This window comes from Anomaloglossus baeobatrachus (genome assembly GCF_048569485.1).
Source record: "Anomaloglossus baeobatrachus isolate aAnoBae1 chromosome 5 unlocalized genomic scaffold, aAnoBae1.hap1 SUPER_5_unloc_2, whole genome shotgun sequence".
Lineage (NCBI taxonomy): Eukaryota > Metazoa > Chordata > Amphibia > Anura > Aromobatidae > Anomaloglossus > Anomaloglossus baeobatrachus.
The window spans coordinates 1,099,060-1,121,431 of NW_027441795.1; the positions used below are offsets into that span (position 1 = coordinate 1,099,060).

Below are 22,372 nucleotides of genomic sequence, written 5' to 3' on the forward strand. Positions count from 1 at the left end.
TCAGGAATTAATGCGTGTTCACAAAATGGTCGCAGCCTTATATAGCCCCTATGGCGCTGTGCGGCCAAGCCAATCACAGTAACACCACAACAAAGATGGCTGCGGCGTTACTGAGAGGGCAAGCAACGTCAGATGTGTTCATTGGCTGGAAAAAGGCGCCAGGAAGTCCATAAATGAAAATGAAAGTAACGGAGCGAATACCATATTAGCCGTCGGATACCGAATACCTCGAATACCCCATTATCCGCTGGATACCGAATAGTGGCGAATATATTTGCTCATCCCTAATGTTTAACCTTGTATTTAGCCAAAAAAAATCTCCATATCTCCAAAGGGATAGTTAGTGATAGGAATTCGGGTGGACATTTCTGTATGTGTGACGTGGGTGGAAATTTATAGAATATTGTGGGTTTTGTGTTATTGGATATTGTGCTTTTTGTGGCGGTACTGAGTAGCAATATATATATACTGTAGACTTTTGAGTGTGTTTAATAAATATTGTTTATTAGTACACGGTTTCATCTCAGTTAGTCGCCGAGGGTATATATAATATTATATAGCAAAAAAAATAGATAACATTAAGTGGGTTTTTATGTTAAGTCATATATTAATTATTGTTAGTCAAATCTGATAATTATAATTAATATCAGGTGTTAGCTCATATTACATTATTAGCAAGCCTGCTTATTGGCAATACTAATTAATATCGGTGCTATCCCTACAACACAAAACAAGCTGTGATTTCCGAATAAAACATTTCCCACTCTATGAACATGAAAATTGCTTCTCCCCTGTGTGAATTTTCTGATGCGAAACAAGGTGTGATTTCTGAATAAAACATTTCCCACACGCTGAACATGAAAATGGCTTCTCCCCTGTGTGAATTTTCTGATGCATAACAAGTTTTGATTTCTGAATAAAACATTTCCCACACTCTGAACATGAAAATGGCTTCTCCCCTGTGTGAATTTTCTGATGCAAAACAAGGTGTGATTTATGAATAAAACATTTCCCACACTCTGAACATGAAAATGGCTTCTCCCCTGTGTGAAATTTCTGATGCAAAACAAGGTGTGATTTATGAATAAAACATTTCCCACACTCTGAACATGAAAATGGCTTCTCCCCGGTGTGAATTTTCTGATACATGACAAGCTGTGATTTATGAATAAAACATTTCCCACACTCCGAACATGAAAATGGCTTCTCCCTTTTGTGAATTTTCTGATGTGTAACAAGGGATGATTTCTGAATAAAACATTTCCCACACTCTGAACATGAAAATGGCTTCTCCCCTGTGTGAATTTTTTGATGTGTAACAAGGGATGATTTCCGAATAAAACATTTCCCACATTCTGAACATGAAAATGGCTTCTCGCCTGTGTGAATTTTCTGATGCAAAACAAGGCGTGATTTCTGAATAAAACATTTCCCACATTCTGAACATGAAAATGGCTTGTCCCTTTAGTGAATTTTCTGATGCGAAACAAGGTTTGATTTATGAATAAAACATTTCCCACACTCTGAACATGAAAATGGCTTCTCCCCTGTGTGAATTTTCTGATGCAAAACAAGGTGTGATTTATGAATAAAACATTTCCCACACTCTGAACATGAAAATGGCTTCTCCCCGGTGTGAATTTTCTGATGCATGACAAGCTGTGATTTATGAATAAAACATTTCCCACACTCTGAACATGAAAATGGTTTCTCCCTTTTGTGAATTTTCTGATGTGTAACAAGGGATGATTTCTGAATAAAACATTTCCCACACTCTGAACATGAAAATGGCTTCTGCCCTGTGTGAATTTTTTGATGTGTAACAAGGGATGATTTCCGAATAAAACATTTCCCACATTCTGAACATGAAAATGGCTTCTCCCCTGTGTGAATTTTCTGATGCAAAACAAGGCGTGATTTCTGAATAAAACATTTCCCACATTCTGAACATGAAAATGGCTTGTCCCTTTTGTGAATTTTCTGATGCGAAACAAGGTTTGATTTATGAATAAAACATTTCCCACACTCTGAACATGAAAATGGCTTCTCCCCTGTGTGAATTTTCTGATGCAAAACAAGGTGTGATTTATGAATAAAACATTTCCCACACTCTGAACATGAAAATGGCTTCTCCCCGGTGTGAATTTTCTGATGCATGACAAGCTGTGATTTATGAATAAAACATTTCCCACACTCTGAACATGAAAATGGCTTCTCCCTTTTGTGAATTTTCTGATGTGTAACAAGGGATGATTTCTGAATAAAACATTTCCCACACTCTGAACATGAAAATGGCTTCTCCCCTGTGTGAATTTTTTGATGTGTAACAAGGGATGATTTCCGAATAAAACATTTCCCACATTCTGAACATGAAAATGGCTTCTCCCCTGTGTGAATTTTCTGATGCAAAACAAGGCGTGATTTCTGAATAAAACATTTCCCACATTCTGAACATGAAAATGGCTTGTCCCTTTTGTGAATTTTCTGATGCGAAACAAGGTTTGATTTATGAATAAAACATTTCCCACACTCTGAACATGAAAATGGCTTCTCCCCTGTGTGAATTTTCTGATGCAAAACAAGGTGTGATTTATGAATAAAACATTTCCCACACTCTGAACATGAAAATGGCTTCTCCCCGGTGTGAATTTTCTGATGCATGACAAGCTGTGATTTATGAATAAAACATTTCCCACACTCTGAACATGAAAATGGCTTCTCCCTTTTGTGAATTTTCTGATGTGTAACAAGGGATGATTTCTGAATAAAACATTTCCCACACTCTGAACATGAAAATGGCTTCTCCCCTGTGTGAATTTTTTGATGTGTAACAAGGGATGATTTCCGAATAAAACATTTCCCACATTCTGAACATGAAAATGGCTTCTCCCCTGTGTGAATTTTCTGATGCAAAACAAGGTGTGATTTCTGAATAAAACATTTCCCACATTCTGAACATGAATATGGCTTCTTCCCAGTGAGAGTTTTTTGATGATTGGAATTTTGGTCTTGTTTGAAAAGATCGGATGATAGAGCTTTCCGAAGAAGGACTGGAGGTATATTGGGGACATCATTCTCTTCATATGTATCATGTGTGATACAGTCCTTATCTGTTATAAGTTCTGAAGATATCAGAGATCCATCTGAACTCCCAATACAGTCATCTGCTAAAAATAAACACAATGTTATTATTTCTTAATGTATTATCTTGAAAGTTCATTTATTTTTTTAAACCATAACATCAGAAATTAAATTAGGAAAAAATGTATTCTTAATCTGTTGGCCAATTTTGTCTTCTGTTACTTCTTTGTTAATTCAGATCTCCCATTCCTAGTACCAATTCTCTGGAATGTGCTACAGTAAATAATGTGATTGTCACAATGTGACAGCAGGATAATGAGGGAAAGGGGGCTCCAATACTGTCTCTCACGCTAGGGGACCCAAAGCTATTCCTAACCAGTGGATTATCCCTGAAGATGGAGATGCTGGAGGCTCGTGCCTTACTATTCTGCTGATGAGATCTAATCTGTAATCCCCCGGGGAAGGAAGGGGCAGGAATATAATGGAAACACAGAATAAGACAGACGGGAAATACAGATTAAGAGAGATGAAACACATTGATGAAACTCACAGAAATAAACAGTGAAAGACTAAGGAGAAAAGCAACAAAAAGACAACAAGGTTAACGCCACAACAGCTCACACTAATAATGCACAACAACACCTCACCAGACTAGTATAGGTAAGCTATGGCTGGCATTAATGAAATAGTCCAGCCAGCATATACAGGAGGAGAGCAAATAATACTTTCTCCTCTAAAGCATGTGATCACAGACATTAACAAGCAGCCCTGCAGAGAATAACTCTTGTTAGCCTGCCCAAGTTTGTGGTTCGACGCCTGCGTCTCCCTGCGCTGCTCACAGACATCAGAGAAGTTAACATGCAACGTACAAGAATCTATAATTTCCATAGATCCTGACGCCGCCATGACAGTTGGCAAAACCTGCAGAAATCTCCTTGCAACATTGATCCACAACATAGACATTTTCAAAGAGATTTTTTTTCCGAAAATAAAATAGTTACAGACAGATGCCAGATATATAACGGGGTTGTCCGGGACAACAATTGTGACGATGTACACTGAAAAATTAAGTTAGGGACTGGAGTGAGATTTTTGGCATAGGGAATGTCACAGTTTGGTATGAATTAGAGAAACGGTGGCATCACACCCTTGTTCTGGCTGAGCTTTGCTCATTTTGGCAAAGCTGATTAATATTGGCGTGAACACACACACACCAGCCTGTCTCCTCTTCACCTTTAGACTCCTGCAATTAAGACCTTTGTTCACATGACGTGATGTCAAAAAGGTTTTTAAGCAGTCCTATAATCGGCATATAAACACTGGGGCCCCTAGGAAAATGGGAGCCCTGTGAAATTGCCCAGTTTGCTCTCCCTTTCAATTAAACACCAGTCCTGCATGCCAGCCAGTCTTCTTTTCAGTTCTTTAGACTCCTGCAATTAGGAGACTTTTCGCTACATCATGTCACATGAGTTTGAAGGAATCAGAGGTCTCAGAATAACACTGATGGGGTTCCTAAGACAGTGGAGTTCCTGAAAAATTGTTGGCCTTGACTGTAACTAGGGCTTATTTTTGGACTAGGGCTTATTTTTCAAGTATTCTCCACAAATCCTGCAAATTCACGCTAGGGCTTATTTTTGGGGTAGGTCTTATTTTCAGGGAAAAAGGGTATTCACGAACCCTCTGCAGGTCTTTGATTTGCCTTCATAACAACATAGAGAAGGGACTAGAAACAAACAGCAGAGTAAGCAGAAGCAAAGAAAATACAGTTGAAAAACACAGAGCAGAAAGTCTAAAAATGTACAGTGCCTACAAGTAGTATTCAACCCCCTGCAGATTTAGCAGGTTTACACATTCGGAATTAACTTGGCATTGTGACATTTGGACTGTAGATCAGCCTGGAAGTGTGAATTGCACTGCAGCAAAAATGAATGTTATTTCTTTTTTTATTTATTTTTTTTAAATTGTGAAAAGTTTATTCAGAGGGTCATTTATTATTCAACCCCTCAAACCACAAGAATTCTGTTTGGTTCCCCTAAAGTATTAAGAAGTATTTCAGGCACAAAGAACAATGAGCTTCACATGTTTGGATTAATTATCTCTTTTTCCAGCCTTTTCTGACTAATTAAGACCCTCCCCAAACTTGTGAACAGCACTCATACTTGGTCAACATGGGAAAGACTAAGGAGCATTCCAAGGCCATCAGAGACAAGATCGTGGAGGGTCACAAGGCTGGCAAGGGGTACAAAACCCTTTCCAAGGAGTTGGGCCTACCTGTCTCCACTGTTGGGAGCATCATCCGGAAGTGGAAGGCTTATGGAACTACTGTTAGCCTTCCACGGCCTGGACAGCCTTTGAAAGTTTCCACCCATGCTGAGGCAAGGCTTGTCCGAAGAGTCAAGGCTAACCCAAGGACAACAAGGAAGGAGCTCCGGGAAGATCTCATGGCAGTGGGGACATTGGTTTCAGTCAATACCATAAGTAACGTACTCCACCGCAATGGTCTCCGTTCCAGACGAGCCCATAAGGTACCTTTACTTTCAAAGCATCATGTCAAGGCTCGTCTACAGTTTGCTCATGATCACTTGGAGGACTCTGAGACAGACTGGTTCAAGGTTCTCTGGTCTGATGAGACCAAGATCGAGATCTTTGGTGCCAACCACACACGTGACGTTTGGAGACTGGATGGCACTGCATACGACCCCAAGAATACCATCCCTACAGTCAAGCATGGTGGTGGCAGCATCATGCTGTGGGGCTGTTTCTCAGCCAAGGGGCCTGGCCATCTGGTCCGCATCCATGGGAAGATGGATAGCACGGCCTACCTGAAGATTTTGGCCAAGAACCTCCGCTCCTCCATCAAGGATCTTAAGATGGGTCGTCATTTCATCTTCCAACAAGACAACGACCCAAAGCACACAGCCAAGAAAACCAAGGCCTAGTTCAAGAGGGAAAAAAATCAAGGTGTTGCAGTGGCCTAGTCAGTCTCCTGACCTTAACCCAATTGAAAACTTGTGGAAGGAGCTCAAGATTAAAGTCCACATAAGACACCCAAAGAACCTAGATAACTTGGAAAAGATCTGCATGGAGGAGTGGGCCAAGATAACTCCAGAGACCTGTGCCGGCTGATCAGGTCTTATAAAAGACGATTATTAGCTGTAATTGCAAAGAAGGGTTATTCCACAAAATATTAAACCTAGGGGTTGAATAATAATTGACCTACACTTTTATGTTGAAAATTTATTAAAATTTAACTGAGCAACATAACTTGTTGGTTTGTAAGATTTATGCATCTGTTAATAAATCCTGCTCTTGTTTGAAGTTTGCAGGCTCTAACTTATTTGCATCTTATCAAACCTGCTAAATCTGCAGGGGGTTGAATACTACTTGTAGGCACTGTAAATACAAAATTAGTGCAGAAAGTACATGAGTACATCTCTTACAGGATAGAGCTGGAGGAAACACATCCTGAGGAACATCGGGATCTTCTTGGTTAGAGTCCTGTGGGAGAAGAGGACGGGGACATCTCTCTGGTGTTGTCCTCTTACTGGATAGAACTGGAGGAGACACATACAGGGACTGAATTAATTCCTTACATACAGATAATTATAGGCCGTGTGTATTTAGTCCTGTCTATTACCTGGTGATGTGAGGGTCTGGGGAACCTCCATCATGACGTCCTTGTACAGATCTTTGTGTCCTTCTAAATACTCCCACTCCTCCATGGAGAAATAGACAGTGACGTCCTGACACCTTATAGGAACCTGACACATACAATGATACCGTCACCCCCGATCCCTTCATAGCGTTACTGTATAATGTCCCAGCATTCCCAGCAGTGTCACCTCTCCAGTCAGCAGCTCAATCATCTTGTAGGTGAGTTCTAGGATCTTCTGGTCATTGATGTCCTCATGTATCGGGGGGTGAGGTGGAGGCCCTGTGATTGGGCTCAGGGGTCTTTGCCATCCTTCAGACACAGGGGCCTGACATCGCTCACTAGAGGTCTTCTTCACTACTGTGTAATCCTGGTTATAGAGAGACACAGTAATAAATCTCACTACAGACATTTCCAAAGTCCTCACCTCTCCAGTTCTGTCCATCTGTTATTCCCATAGATAAGAATGATGTAATGTGACGTCATCAGAATCTCTCACCTCTCCAGTAAGCCGGAAGAGGATCTCTAGGGTGATGTGTAATATCCTCTCTGCCATCTTGTTCTTCTCCATATCCATCCTTCACGGGGCAATCAGGAGAATACTCTTATATAGAAGATCTCCACTGAGAGGATCCGATATTATAAGGACCTAAATGGAAAGGATATTGGCCGATATGTAAAATACTGCAGATAATAATGGAGGTAAGATATCATTTGAGTAGGAAACAAATTTCTACATGAAATGTGCTGCATGTGGGTGGAGACGCGATCTGCCCAATTAATGACTTCAAATTAAGTTTATGTCAAGTTCAGGTTCTAGTTTCACCAAACACATTTAGCAATGCTTAATAAAAACAGACTTCAAGAAACAGTCTCCTTATTAACCTATGGTAGATAAAGGTTTACCTGCCTGTCAAGCTTCACACACCTCAGCGCCCCTGTAGGGAGGACAGAACAAGGGCCTATATTTTAAGTATACTCAAAAAAGCCCCCAAAATCCTACTAGGGCTTATTTTCAGGGTTTCATGGAAACAGGGTAGAAAAAGCTGATGGTGCCTTCTCCCCCATACACAGAGGTTATGTGGTAACTGCTGAGTAGAGATGAGCCACCCCCCTAGAGTTCGAGTTTGGTTCGGTTTGTCGAGCGGTGCCCCGTTCGACGAACCGTTCAACGAACCGTTCGACGAACCTCTCGAACCTCTTAGGAAACAATGGGAGGCAATAACAAACACCTAAAAACACCTGGAAAACACCCTCAAAGGTGTCCAAAAGGTGACAAACAACTCCCAAGAAAACACAAACACATGGGAAACTGACAAGGACATATACTCCTGCGAAAACAAAACAGCTGGACAAGGAAAAAGAGGACGAGGCACAGATATAGGCATGGCATGCCCTTCTAAAATCATGTAAAACACAGCAAGCGGACTCCAAGCAGAGTCTAATATTATTCCAAAAATTGGGCCACACAGACACCCCTTCAGTGGCAGCACTTGTGCCCCTGTTGTACACTAAACAGGTAGATTTGCATCAAGCACATTCAAAAATACGCCAGCCTTAGCTGTCCCCAGGATGACACAGGCCTAAGTAGCAAAGTCTTTGCTGAACCATGACTTGTTCATCTTGGCTCGTTTTTAAAAACACAGCAAGGGTAAAGGTGGTGTCACACACAGCGACGACGACAACGACGTCGCTGCTACGTCACCATTTTCTGTGACGTTGCAGCGATGTCCCGTCGCTGTCGCTGTGTGTGACATCCAGCAACGAGCTGGCCCCTGCTGTGAGGTCGTTGCTCATTGCTGAATGTCCTGCTTCATTTTTTCGTCGTCGCTCTCCCGCTGTGAAGCACACATCGCTGTGTGTGACAGCAAGAGAGCGACGAAATGAAGCGAGCAGGGAGCAGGAGCCGGCGTCTGGCAGCTGCGGAAAGCTGTAACCACTGTAAACATCGGGTAACCAAGGGAAGACCTTTCCCTGGTTACCCGATATTTACCTTCGTTACCAGCCTCCGCCGCTCTTGCTGCTAGTGCCGGCTCCTGCTCTGTGCACATGTAGCTGCAGTACGCATCGGGTAATTAACCCTATGTGTACTGTAGCTAGGAGAGCAAGGAGCCAGCACTAAGCAGTGTGCGCGGCTCCCTGCTCTCTGCACATGTAGCGACGTTATGATCGCTGCTGCGTCGCTGTGTTTGACAGCTAAGCAGCGATCATAACAGCGACTTACAAGGTCGCTGTTACGTCACAGAAAATGGTGACGTAACAGCAATGTCATTGTCGCTGTCGCTATGTGTGAACCCAGCTTTACTCCAAGCGGAGTCTCCCTTTTTTCCAAAAATTGGGTCCCACAGACACCACTTCAGTGGCAGCACTTGTGCCCCATTTGCAAACTTGACAGGTACATTTGCATCAAGCACATTCCAAAATACGCCAGCCTTAGCTGTCCCCAGGATGACACCGGGGTAGGTAGCAAAGTCTTTGCTGAACCCAGATCTGTTCATCTTGGATCATTTTTAAAAGCAATGCAAGCAAACGGACTCCAAGCACAGTTTCCTTCATTTCCAAAAATTGGGCCCCACAGACAGCCCTTCAGTGGCAGCACTTGTGCCCCAGTTGTAAACTTCACAGGTCGATTTGCATCAAGCACATTCAAAAATACGCCAGCCTTAGCTGTCCCCAGGATGACACCGGCCTAGGTAGCAAAGTCTTTGCTGAACCATGACTTGTTCATCTTGGCTCGTTTTTAAAAACACAGCAGGGGGGACTCCAAGCAGAGTCGCACCTTTTTTCCAAAAATTGGGCCCCACAGACACCACTTCAGTGGCATCACTTGTGCCCCAGTTGCAAACTTGACAGGTACATTTGCATCAAGCACATTCCAAAATACGCCAGCCTTAGGCTACATGCGCACGCTGCTTTTTTTGCTGCTTTTTTGCTGCTTTTTTGGCTGCAGTTTTGTCAGCAGAACTTTCTGACATTTGACTTCCCAGCAAAGTCTATGAGAAGTCAGATTTGTCATGCGCACACTGCAGTTTATTTGTCAGCGTTTTTTTTGTCAAAAGTTTGTGACAAAAAAAATGCAGCATGTTCATTCTTCCTGCGTTTTTGTCAACATTTGTCACCCATTGAAATCAATGAGGGCATCAAAAACGCAGGAAAAATGCATGCTATCAAAAGTGGTGCATTTTACCTGCATTTTTGGTACCAAAAAAGCAGGTGATTTGTCAGGAAGTGAGGTAACAGGCAAGTGGAAACCCCATTGTTCCATGCTAAATAGTGTAAAAGCAGTACTTTGGAGTGCAGCACAAGACATGACCTGGTATCAACGTATGCAGATTAATGTAAGGAAGCTGATTGAATTGGTAAGAATATTTCCAAAATTTCCACTGATAGTCCCGTCCTCCACGTGTTCCCTGAAGTACCACTGTCCCCAGCGTGCATGCACAGGGAAGATGATGTGGAGGACGGGACTATCAGCGGCGGCAGCGAGAGGGGTCCATCATCTCCCCTGTGCGTGCACGCTGGGGACACGGTACTTCGGGGAACACGTGGAGGACGGGTCTATCAGCGGCGGCAGCAAGAGGGGAAAATCGATGTTTTCAGCTGCCAGAGCCACCAAATGAGGTGAGCCGCGCGATCAGATGAGCTGTCACTGAGGTTACTCGCGGCCACCGCTGGATTCAGCGGTGGCCGCAGGTAACCTCAGTGACATCATCAGCTGATCGCGCGGCTGTCTTCATTTGCTGCGTGTAGCTGACAGGAGCGGCGGTGTCTGCTGCTGCTCCGGTCACCTCCATGCAGCAGAGGTGGAAGCGACGCTGGACCATCCTGGATTACGCCGGACATGGAGGGCTATGTCGGGCTTATTAAATGGGAGAACGAGGGAATTTGTTAGTGTTTTTTATTTCTAATAAAGGATTTTTCAGTTGTGTGTGTTTATTTACTGATTAATCATGGAAGGTATCTCGGGGAGACGCCTGACATGATTAATCTAGGACTTATTGGCAGCTATTGGCTGCCAATAACTCCTTATTACCCCGATTTGCCAACGCACCAGGGCAAATCGGGAAGAGCCGGGTACTGTCCCAGAACAGCCGCATCTAATGGATGCGGCCATTCTGGGCGGCTGCTGACTGATATTGGGGGTAGGTAGCAAAGTCTTTGCAGATCCTAGATCTGTTCATCTTGGATCATTTTTAAAAGCAATGCAAGCAAGCGGACTCCAAGCACAGTTTCCTTTAATTCCAAAAATTGGGCCCCACAGACAGCCCTTCAGTGGCAGCACTTATGCCCCAGTTGTACACTTCACAGGTCGATTTGCATCAAGCACATTCAAAAATACGCCAGCCTTAGCTGTCCCCAGGATGACACCGGCCTAGGTAGCAAAGTCTTTGCTGAACCATGACTTGTTCATCTTGGCTCGTTTTTAAAAACACAGCAAAGGTTACTCCAAGCAGAGTCTCCCTTTTTTCCAAAAATTGGGCCACACAGACACCCCTTTAGTGGCATAACTTGTGCCCCAGTTGCAAACTTGACAGGTACATTTGCATCAAGCACATTCCAAATCCACAAGCCTTTACTCTCCCCAGGATGACACAGGGGTAGTAAAGTCCTTGCGGATCCATGACTTGTTCATCTTGATGAACGTTAGTCTGTCCACATTGTCACTGGACAGACGTGTGCGCTTATCTGTCGGCACACACCCAGCAGCACTGAAGACACGTTCTGAGACAACGCTGGCAGCTGGACATGACAAGATCTCCAAGGCGTAAGTGGAGAGCTCAGGCCATTTTTCAAGATTTGAAGCCCAAAATGAGCAAGGCTCCAGTTGCAAAGTCATGGCATCGATGTTCATTTGGAGATACTCCTGTATCATCCTCTGCAGCCATTGACTATGTGTCAGACTTCTTGTCTCTGTTGGCCTTGCAAAGGATGGTCTAAAAAAATTATGAAACGATTCAATAAAATTGCTGTTACCAGCAACAGATACGGTGCTGCTGGCACGGTTTGATTGTTGATGACGAGACAGTCCCATGTTTGTCAAGTGACAACTGGGAGATTCACGCCGTGCACCACTGGTGTTTGGTGGAAAAGCCGAGCTAAGATTGAGTAACAGCTTCTGCTGATACTCCTGCATACGTGCGTCCCTTTCTATGGCTGGAATTATTTCACCAAATTTGGACTTGTACCGGGGATCTAATAGTATGGCAACCCAGTAGTCATCATCACTTCTAATTTTGACAATCCGAGGGTCATGTTGTAGGTAGTGCAGCAAGAAGGCGCTCATGTGTCTTGCGCATCCATGCGGATCAAGTCTGCGCTGTGTTTGTGGCATAGAGGTGCTATCCGTTCTTTCTTCCTCTGACATCTCCCCCCAACCTCTTTCAACTGAAATTTGACCAAGGTCTCCCTCATCTGCTGAGTCTTCCATGTCCATGGACAGTTCGTCCTCCATTTCTTCATGTTCTCCTGCACCTTCCTCAACATATTGCCTGCTACCATGCGCCCTTGTTAATCCCTCTCCCCCATCTTCCCATGCCTGCCGCCTTGGTGATGATGAACGTCTGGACCTTGGTGATGTTGTTATCCCTTGCGCATATGAATCCTCCTGTACTTCCTCCCCTTCCTGTTGTCCCACCCCCTGACTCCGAATAGTGTTTAGCGTGTGCTCTAGCATGTAAATGACTGGAATTGTCATGCTGATAAAGGCATTGTCAGCGCTAAACATATTCGTCACCATGTTGAAACTGTGCAGAAGCGTGCATAGGTCCTTGATCTGAGACCACTCCATCAGGGTGATCTTCCTCACCTCTGCATCTCGTTGGCCCAGGCTATATGTCATGACGTATTGCACCAGTGCTCGGCGGTGCTGCCACAGTCGCTGTAACATGTGGAGAGTCAAATTCCAGCGTGTCGCCACATCACATTTCAGGCGATGAACTGGCAGGCCGAAAGACTTCTGGAGTGATGCAAGTCGGTCAGCTGCGACGGTTGAACGGCGGAAGTGAGCAGACAGTTTTCGTGCCCTGTGCAGAAGGCCATCTAGGCCAGGATAGTGTGTTAAAAATTGCTGGACAACAAGGTTCAACACGTGAGCCATACAAGGCACGTGTGTCACCTTGCCCAGGCGAAGGGCCGCACCCAGGTTTGCAGCATTGTCGCACACGGCCTTACCTGGCTGCAGGTTGAGTGGAGACAACCATTTACGAAACTCGGACCGCAGAGCTGCCCAGAACTCAGCCGCTGTGTGACTCTTATTTCCAAGACATTTCAAGCTAAAGACCGCCTGATGCCGTTGCGCTCTGCTGCCAGCATAGTAAGGAGGTGTGCGTGATTCCTTCTGCGCAGTTATAACGCTGGTGGCCTGACCGGGCAGGCTTGGGGCGGAGGTGGAGGACCCAGACGAGGTTGAGGAGGCAGAAGCGTTGGAGGAACTTCTACATACAGAGGATTGACGCACAAGTCGTGGGGACGGCAAGACTTGTTCAGCAGACCCTTCTCCATCTATCACCATAGTTACCCAGTGCCCAGTCAGCGACATGTAATGCCCCTGTCCATGCTTACTGGTCCAAGTATCGGTGGTGAAATGCATCCGTTCACACACAGAGTTTCTCAAGGAAGCGGTGATGTTGTGTGCGACATGCTGGTGTAGCGCAGGCACACCTTTCTTAGACAAGTAGTGTCGACTGGGCATCTGGTACTGGGGCACAGCGACGGACATAAGGTCTCGAAAATCCTCTGTGTTCACCAGGCGGAAAGGCAGCATTTCGGTAGCCAAGAGCTTACAGAGGGATAAAGTCAACCTCTTAGCTTTGTCATGGGTTGGAAGAAATGGCCTTTTATTTGTCCACATCTGAGGGACAGAGATCTCGCTGCTAAGTGGAGACGGTGGTGAGTAGTGTGTCCCTGGAAAAATGCAGGTTTGTGAGGAAAGTGCAGGTGGAGACATGATGTTGCCTTCATCCAAAGTTGGAGCTATCGATGTCTGAGAGAGCTGTACACCCGCACTTGTTTACCCTTCCAAACCAACTGACGACCTACCAAGCAAACTGCCTGTTGCGGTTACAGTGGTGGAAGGAGTGCGTGGAAAACCAGGTGTGACAGCTGTCCCCACAGTCATAGAAGATGAAGAGTGCACAAATGCACTGGAAGGGGCAGGCGGTGGTTGGCCCGCTACGCTACGCCGCATTGCAGCACAGTGAGCTTCCCACTGGGAATTATGCTTGGTATTCATGTGACGATTCATGGAAGAAGTTGTCAAACAGGTGAGCTTTTTGCCTCTACGTATAGATTCCCGACAAATTTTACAGATCACATGATTTGGGAGATCCTTTGCAAGGTCAAAAAAGGATCAGGCTAGGCAAGGCTTAGAGGACATGCGACCTGCAGAGCCACCCCGACTTGTGCTCAGAGGCAGAGTGGTGGCTGAGGATGCAGTTGTAGATGTGCTACCAGTACTTTGACTCTGTCCAGGAAGGCGCAAGATAACTTTGTCGTCAGTTGCATCCTCCTCCACCGCCTCTGTTGACCTCCTCAAGTGCCTGACTGTGGGTTGACAGTAAGTGGGATCTAGAACTTCATCATCAAGCGTTCTGTTTGCACTCCCCTCGCCCTCAGACCTAGCCTCTTCCTGCCCTGACCGAATATTTAAGTTGTCATCCCAATCTGGTATCTGCGTCTCATCGTCATCAGTATGTTCCTCATTGTCTCCACCAACAGGTGTTACAGTTTGTGAATAAGGGTCTACATTATGCTCAGAAACTTGGTCATCAGGGCCTGAATCTGAGTCACAAAGCTTCTGGGCATCACTGTAGAACATTTCCTGGTCTGTACTCACTGTAGCTTGGGAGCAGACCTCTGATTCCCAGGCTATAGTGTGACTGAATAGCTCTGCAGACTCAGCCATCTCAGTTACACCATACTGTACAGGGAGGGTGGAGACTTGAGAGCTGGGAGAAAGCAAGTGTGATTGGGATGACAACTCAGAGGACTATTTTTTTTTATTGATGTGATAGTTGAGGTGGAAGAGAGGGCACTTGAGATCCATTCAAGCATGTTCTTTTTTTGTGCATCATCTACCTTTGTTGCAGTTGTTCGGGTCCGTAAAAAAGGGAGCACATCGGATTGTCCACAGAAAGTAGTAGACATCTTACTTTTGCTGGTAGATGGCCTATCTTCAGCAGATGTTAATGTAGCTTTGCCACCTTCCCCACGGACACAAACTTTTTTTCCTTTTCCAACACGCCTGTTCCCCTTTCCACCAGCATCTGTCCTTTTGCCACTCATTTTGATAGCAACAAGATTAGCCACTTAAAATGTGGTAGCAAAAATTGAGAGGTGGTGTAGATTGCAGAGGTGGTCTAGCTTTATTGACAGCTGAAGAACCAACACTGACTATCCCTGACAATGCAACTATGGCCCTAAAACTGGCAGCACTGCTTGCTATTAAAATAGCGTAGCAAATGTGCATGAGGGTAGAATGCAGAGGTGGTGGAACTTGCTTGGCACCAGTGGGACACTAATTTAGTATAGCAGACACTGTTTGGATGCCACTAAGTTTCAGCACTGTTTGCTATAAAAATTGTGTAGCAAAATGCGCAGGAGGGTAGAATGCAGAGGTGGTGGAACTTGCTTGGCACCAGTGGGAAACTAATTTAGTATAGGAGACACTTTGCGGATGCCACTAATTTCAGCACTATTGGCTATAAAAATAGCGTAGCAAAATGTGCATGAGGGTAAAATGCAGAGGTGGTGGAACTTGCTTGGCACCAGTGGGACACTAATTTAGTATAGGAGACACTTTGCAGATGCCACTAATTTTCAGCACTGTTGGCTATAAAAATAGCGTAGCAAAATGTGCATGAGCGTAGAATGCAGAGGTGGTGGGACTTGCTTGGCACAAGTGGGACACTAAATTAGTATAGCAGACACTTTGTGGATGCCACTAAGTTTCAGCACTTTTTGCTATTATAATAGCGTAGCAAACATGGGCAGGAGGGTAGAATGCAGAGGTGCTGGAATTTGCTTGGCATCAGTGGGACAACAATGGAGTATAGCAGCCACTTTTTGAATGCCACTAAGTTTCAGCACTGTTTGCTATAAAAATAGCGTGGCAAAAGTGGGCAGGTGGGTACAGTGGCTGGGTTCTGTGGGTCAGTGGACAGGAAAGGAAGCCTCACTTTCTATCCCTCCTAATGATGAAATGCAGCAAGGAATTCCCTGAGCTTAGGTACACAGATGCTATCTAAAGCTGTATACAGCATTTCCACGGACCTGCCAGTCAGCTATGGCTCTGAGCCCCAGGAAATCATCCCTGAAAAGGGCTGAAATAAACTTCTGTCCCTAATCTGTACAGCGCTGTGTGTGTAGCGTACACTGCAGAAGCGGCGACAGGAGCTGCGTGAGCGGTGACTGTCACCCACACGCAGAAGGCAGATAATGGCGCCGTGAGGGAAAATGGCCGTATTTATAATGCAAGGACATGTGACATTCACAACCTATGACACATGCCCTTGCTTGTCTGGCAAAAAGTCCACTTAGCTGTGTGTGTGTCTGGGATTGGCTGACATGCTGGGCCGCCCCACTGCACGCACGCTTAGGAAAAAAAAAAAATGGCGATCGCCATTCTCCCAGCAGCACAGATCTAAACGCGTCCCCCCCGCACACTATACGCTAAAATTTGATAATAGTGTGAATCACAGAGTGACTCACACTATTAAAGTGAAAAGCCAGCTAGTAACTAGCTAGGCTTTTTGCTGATCGAACCGTTATTGAACGTAACTCGAGCTGTCGAGCGTTCGAGTTCGATCTCGAGCACCCCCAAAATCACTCGAACATGAAATTGGCGAACCTCAAACAACGCTCATCTCCACTGCTGATTCATTATATCAGCCCCAGTTATAAAGGAAGTAAGATGAAAATAACAAATACTTAAATACAGAACTAGCCCGCTACCCCCCAAATGTGTGAAATATAGGAAGATACCACTGTCAATCCAAATCTTATTAGCTCCAATCAGGTAAAGAAAACAGCCACATATACAAAATAATAAGTGTTACAAAATAGCTAAGAAATATTTACATGTGGTCATAAATATATAATATAATAGTGTCCGGCTTTCAGTCATACAGATGGCTCCGTTGAGGTTTTAGTTATTGCTCAGTATACAGTGATCTGTGGTTGTATACGTGCTCTCGGTCATGGCTGACAGCAGGTTCTAATGCTGAGCGCCTGTCAGTCACTGTAGGGGGGGCAGGGTATATACCGTATTTTTCGTTTTATAAGACACACCGGATTATAAGACGCACCCCAAATTTAGAGAAAAAAAAACGAAAAAAAAAACATAGGGTCCGTTTTATAATCCGGTGGTGTCTTCCCAGAGGGGAGTGGCAGTGGTGGTCACAGGAGGCAGGGGCAGTGCTGGAGTAGGCGATGCTGCAGTGGTTCAGAGGAAGACCCAGATACTCACTGCGGGCTGCGGTGCTGCTCTGTCCTGGTACTGTGGGTTCTGCTCTTTCCTGGGGCACTGGGCTCTGCTCTGTCCTGGGGCATTGGGCTCTGCTCTCCTCTGCACTGGGCCTTCAAAGAAATGGCGGCCAGAGTCGGCGCCTGCGCTAATGAGAGCTTGAGCTGAGATATCCATCTGTGCATGCAGCGACTCTGGGCACCATTAGTTGAAGTACTACCCGCCCCTGGCCGACTATCATCCAGCTGTCTGCACTTTCCGTGGATAGTCGTGTGCGACTATCTGTTATTATTGACCCCGTTGAGCTGAAAACACACTCGCAGCAGGGCAAGCTAGCACTTCCAAAGCGTATAAGGCGAGGTCTGGCCAAGTGTTGAGCTTGGAAACCCAATAGTTAAAGGGAACTGTAGACTCAGAAAGCACGATAATATGGTCACCTACATAGTCCCTCACCATCTTACTTAACTGTTCCCTCCTTGTCATAGTTCCCCCAACCGTTATCTGATTCGAAGTTGACGGTTTGTGGAACATGGACCAGTTTTTGCACATTAGTCCCCCGCCTGTGTTGCTCCTACTATGCGTAGCCCTCTCTTGTAATCCTGTTGTGTGAGATGACACGCTACCTCTGACGTCAGCATGATTTGAGGGTAATCGTTTCATCAACTGCTCCACTACAGCCCTCTTGAATGTTTCCGTAGTAGAATCCTTATTTGCCTCCACAAGTAGCGAAGCAAATTTGTCTTTGTAGCGTGGGTCAAGGAAGGTACATAACCAGTATTTGTTGTCTGCCAAAATGTGGACTAACCGACAGTCATGAGAAATGCAGTGTGACATGAACTGTGCCATGTGTCCCAGACTCTGAACTGGGAACCTTTGTGTGTCACTGCTAAGAATACATTCTGTCTCCCTAAGGCTGCTTTCACACATCCGGTTTGAGCCGTGCGGCTCAATCCGGCTGTGAAACCTATGCAACGGATGCGGTGAAAACACCGCATCCTTTGCATAAGTTTTTTACATGCGGCCCGTCCGGTTTTTGCTGCTTGCGGCATGCTACTGAGCATGCGCAGTAGACAAAACCGCATGCGGCGGGCAGATGCGATTTTTGCCGCATTGCGCTGCATCCGGCGTCCATAGGCATGCATTGAAAAATGCGCCGCATTGGCTGGATGCGGCACGATGCGGTTTTTTTTGCCGCACAAAAAACCGTGCCAGGCAACATGGGCCATACAAGGAACGTGCACAAGCTTTCCAAGCTTTAAAGCCGCCATCACATTACGACCGTTATTGCACACTACCATCCCTGGACGGAGGTCCAACGGCTGAAGCCACTCATCTGTCTGCTCAGTTATTGCTTTCAAAAGCTCAGGTGCAACGTGCGATTTGTCACCGATACAGATGAGCTTCAGTAGAGCGTGTTGCCGTTTAGCCGAGGCAGTGCTGCAGAGATCCCAGCTGGGGAATGATGTCAGCGGTTGGCCACCGGCGGATGTTGAGGAGGATGCACAGGAGCCAGATGAAGAGTAGGAGGAGGGAGTTTTTGCTGTGTAGGAGACTACTGAAACTGTGATTGAAGTGGGCCCCGCTATTCTTGGTGTGGGAACTATATGGGATGTTGCCGGCTCAGACTCTGTACTAGCCGCCACCAGTTTCACCCAGTGTGCCGTCAGTGAGATGTAGTGTCCCTGTCCACTTCCGCTTGTCCACGTGTCTGTGGTTAAGTGGACCTTCCTGTTATGGCATTGGTGAGAGCCCATTTGATGTTTACGGACGTGACTGTGGAGCGCGGGGGCGGCACAACGAGAAAAATAGTGGTGGCTAGGCACAGAGTACCGATGTTCTAACACCGCCAAAAGGTCGCAGAAAGCCTTTGTTCCCGCAAGCCGATATGGCAACATCTCAAGGGCTATCAATCGTGCAATGTGTACAGTTATGGTTTCTGCCCTTGGGTGCGTAACGGGGTATTTTCGCTTCTTTTCGAAGGTCTGTGGTATGGACAACTGAATAAAACGCTGGGACACCGAAGAAGGATGTGGTCGTTGATGATTGAGTTTGGCCAACATCAGATTGGGAGAAAGAGGCATCAGCGCCACCTTCTTGCACACCAGTTTGGGAAGCTGGCAGCCCAGGGGAAATGGCAGAGTTTTGAGTCTGGAAATCGTGTTTTTCACCTTGAGCTGTCAACCACCTAGTGGTGTGCTTGGCTAACATATGGTTTCTCATGTTGGAGGTACCCAAGCTGGAAGTATTTCTGCCTCTGCTAAGCTTGGTCTGACAGATTTGACAAATGGCAACCACTTGGTCCGAAGGACTCTTGGAAAAAAAACTCCCACACAATCGCAGCACGGACCCTTGGACTCTGAGATGGCTGAGGTGGTGCACAGACCCTTGGACTCTGAGATGCCATAGGTGGTGGTGTCATGTGCACAGTTGATTGACTTCTGGCAGTGGTCAAAACCCTTTGTCTTACAGCCTTTTTGTGGAATATGGGCGCATGCTCCTCTGCACTGCTGCTCTCGCAATCCATGCCACCTGTCCATGTTGGATCAGTCACCTCATCATCGACCAGGTCGTCTCCAAATTCCTAAAGGTCAACATCTTCGGGAATGGAGGTTTCAGGCTGACCTGAGGACGACTGTGTCTCATCATCCTCCAACACTTCCACCTGATTGCACAGCATGTCACGGCCAACAACATGGCTTTCTTCTGGTCTTGGGTGCTCAAAGATCTGTGCATCAATGCACACCACGACCTCACCTGCGTTAGTGGTGTTGCGCGGTGAGAGGCAAGAAAGGTCAAAGGGTCCCGTAAACAGTTCCTCAGACTAACCTGCTTTGATGTCATATGTTTCCTTAGAATACTGATGTTGTGAGGAAGGAGGACCAGGCTGAGGATTCGATGGGCCAGCCTCTGGGCTACTCAAGTCTGTCTGTGTGGACCCTTGGGATTAGCTACTCGACAAGTAACTGGAGGCATTTTCTGCTAGCCAACTCGTTACCTGTTCGCACTGTTCAGGGCCCAAGAGTGCTTTCCCACGTGGACAAGTAAATTGGGATAGGAAGGCAGCAGTAAGTAGATAAAGCAGGAACCTTTTTCTTTGGCTCGATCACACTGCTTGGGCGACCACCACTGTCACTACCACCACATCCACGGCCCTTACCCCCTCTATTTCCCATTTTTTTGGTTTGATTATTTGAAGGTGAATACTGTAACGTGACCTTTTCTACAGGCAGTGGAACAACACTGATGCCGGGTTGTTAAACTTGTGTTAATAGTTTCCCACGTTGGCTGATTCTGTAAGTCTAAAAACCGCAAGATACCTTTATTGGACAAAGTACCACTTGGAGGAGTCGACAAAGATGTTGTGAATGTCTTTCAGCCCCAAAAGAAAACAGGGTTTGACAACATTTTTTTTTAGTATTGGTTTTTGGCACTCAGACTGTGTTTTAGAAAGAGCAGGACACTATGTAGGTTCTGTAAGATCTGAAGACACCACCACCAGGATGGTGCTATAACAGTATTTTGCTTCAGGCAGAAGTAGTGCCATTGACACCTAGTATTAATTAAAATTTGGTAAAGGGTACTTTACATGCTGCGACATCGCTAGCGATCTCGTTCGCGATGTGAAATTCTAGATCGCAAGTGCGATCTTTCGAGGTCGCACATAGGTCATTTTACGCATGTGCGATCTCGAAAGATCACACTTGTGATCTAGAATTTCACATCGCGAACGAGATCGCTAGCGATGTCACAGCATGTAAAGTACCCTTAACACTCAGACTGTGAATTAAGATGGTGGCTGACAGGCACTTTACTACAGCTGAATACGTTGCTTTTACAATTTTGGGACCTTGTTGTAATACCTATTGCTAGTATAACAGACACAAGGGATGTAGCAGTGCTGAGATTATTGATTATTAGTAGCAGATGTCAGGACAGCTTTAAATCTCTCCCTGCCTGTGAATAAGCTCTCCCTATATCACACACTGCAGTAACAGACTGTATGCACCACTAATAAGAGGATTTTTTTTTTGCCAGTTTAAAACAGGAACGGCTGTCACCTAAGCAATGCAGTAATACTGTCCCTATACCGTGTTCTATGATTTACACAGCTGCTAGCACACAGTGGACACTGTCTTCAGCCCTTACAAAGACTATTTTGGATTATGCAGCAGGAACACTATCTCATAGAACGCACTGCACTGTCCCTATACCTGTTTCTATGATTTACACAGCCGCTAGCAGCTAATGCTAAATATCTTCAGCCCTTAGAAGGACTAGTATTAGTTGGCTGGAGAAACGCTGTCACGCACACAGTACAGTCTAGCTACACCGGCAGCTCAGGAATTAATGCGTGTTCACAAAATGGTCGCAGCCTTATATAGCCCCTATGGCGCTGTGCGGCCAAGCCAATCACAGTAACACCACAACAAAGATGGCTGCGGCGTTACTGTGAGGGCAAGCAACGTCAGATGTGTTCATTGGCTGGAAAAAGGCACCAGGAAGTCCATAAATGAAAATGAAAGTAACGGAGCGAATACCATATTAGCCGTCGGATACCGAATACCTCGAATACCCCATTATCCGCTGGATACCGAATAGTGGCGAATATATTTGCTCATCCCTAATGTTTAACCTTGTATTTAGCCAAAAAAAAAATTTGCTAAAACAACGTGGGGTTCCCTCTGTTATATATATATATATATATATATATATATATATATATATATATATATATATATATATATATATATATATATATATATATATATTATATATATATATGAGAATATAAATAACAAAAAAAAGCTAGGCTAAAGCAGACGGCTGCAGCCTGCAGACTCCAGCTCTCAGCTTCACCTTGGCTGGTGATCCAATTTGGAGGTCACCCCACAGTTTTTTTTTTAAATTATTTATAAATAAATAATAAAAAAAAATATGGGGTCCCCCCCAAATTGGATCACCAGTTAAGGTAAAGTGGACAGCTGTGGTCTGGTATTCTCAGGGTGGAAAGGACCAAGGTTATTTGTCCATTCCCAGCCTAAAATTAGCAGGCCGCAGCCGCCCCAGAAGTGGCGCATCCATTAGATATTCCAATCCTGGCGCTTTGACCAGGCTCATCCAGTTGCCCTGGTGCGGTGGTAAATTGGGTTGACACCAGCTGTGTAATGTTACTTGGC

General features: G+C 45.3%; 1 pseudogene; it reads right to left on the reverse strand.

Moving 5' to 3' along the window:
* LOC142258962 (uncharacterized) overlaps window positions 1-22,372 on the reverse strand; it is a 95,980-nt pseudogene that overhangs the window by 28,887 nt on the left and 44,721 nt on the right.